At 43.3% G+C, this 1,306-nt stretch overlaps 1 long non-coding RNA gene across 1 annotated transcript; it reads left to right on the top strand.

The window, feature by feature from the left end:
• The first annotated feature begins 365 nt into the window (after positions 1-365).
• Positions 366-681, top strand: LOC138852384 (uncharacterized). Its single transcript, XR_011391716.1, has 2 exons — positions 366-524; positions 640-681. It is a non-coding gene; the product is annotated as an uncharacterized lncRNA (long non-coding RNA).
• Positions 682-1,306: the final 625 nt, after the last annotated feature.

Here is a 1,306-nt window from a genome sequence, read left to right as displayed (position 1 = left end):
GAAAGATTTGGTTGATGTCCGCCTGGAGCCTTGCAGTGTCTGCAATGGAAGACACTGTCATGCAGATTCGGGTGTCATCTGGAAAGGAAGACACGGTGCTGTGGCTGACATCCTTGTCTGTGTCAGATATGAGGATGAGGAACAAGATGGGAGCAAGTACTGTGCCTTGTGGAACAGAGCTTTTCACTGTAGCTGCCTCGGACTTTACCCTGTTGACTACTACTCTCTGTGTTCTGTTAGTGAGGAAATTATAGATCCATCGACCGACTTTTCCCGTTATTCCTTTAGCACGCATTTTGTGCGCTATTACGCCATGGTCACACTTGTCGAAGGCTTTTGCAAAGTCTGTATATATTACATTGTAGTGATACTGGTCCTGTGGGGAGCAGCAGCAGGATAATACTGCACCACCTCTTGGGGCCCTTAACAACAACAACAGTTTGGTGTGTGATGGGCGCCAACACACGGTGTGATTCTCTCCTCCTCTATTTATATATATATACATTAGTCATGCAGATTACATGGTGAGTTTAAATATGTGGCCTGTAGTTATAACTTTTCTCTTGACATATGCAAGACATCACCATCCCTGTAGAAGCCATTATTAGATGTACTAGTCATTATATTTTGTTGTTGCAGAAGTACTATGAAGATTCTATGTTCAATAAAGCCTAGAGATAAGGCCTGTGTTTCTATCACAACAATTTATTGAACATAGAATCCTGGGCTACCTGGTGGTGATCCTGCGCTAGACTACATCACAACATGGAGCGTTTACTGAAACCTGAGAGGCTAGACTGTGACCCCAGCTTATCAACGGCTGCTCAGGAATGGAAGCACTGGTTTAAGACTTTCGAAAACTTCTTGGGAGCCCTTCCTAAAGAAGATCTAGATAAACTAAGTCTGCTCATCAATTTTGTGTCACCTAAGATATATGAGGCTATTTCTGAGTGTAATACCTACGAAGATGCTATCAAAACCCTCAAGTCTCAGTATATTAAACCTACAAATGAAATCTTTGCACGCTATCGCCTTGCAACTCGCCGCCAGCAGATTGATGAATCCTTAGAGGAATACTTTCAAGCACTGAAAATTTTAGGTAAGGACTGTCACTTCCAAGCAGTGACAGCTGCTCAGTATTGTGAAGAGTCCATCAGGGATGCTTTTATCAGTGGCCTGCAATCACCAATAATAAGGCAGCGTTTATTGGAGAATAAAACTCTCGACTTAGCCGCTGCCTTTGACCAGGCAAGAGCTCTAGATTCAGCCCAGAAGAATTCTGAAGTATACAGTACCACTCAGCCTT

Source organism: Cherax quadricarinatus, chromosome 7 (assembly GCF_038502225.1).
Source record: "Cherax quadricarinatus isolate ZL_2023a chromosome 7, ASM3850222v1, whole genome shotgun sequence".
NCBI classification, from domain to species: Eukaryota; Metazoa; Arthropoda; class Malacostraca; order Decapoda; family Parastacidae; genus Cherax; species Cherax quadricarinatus.
The sequence above is the reverse complement of the archived record's forward strand: the minus strand, read 5'-3'. Positions and strand labels throughout refer to the sequence as shown.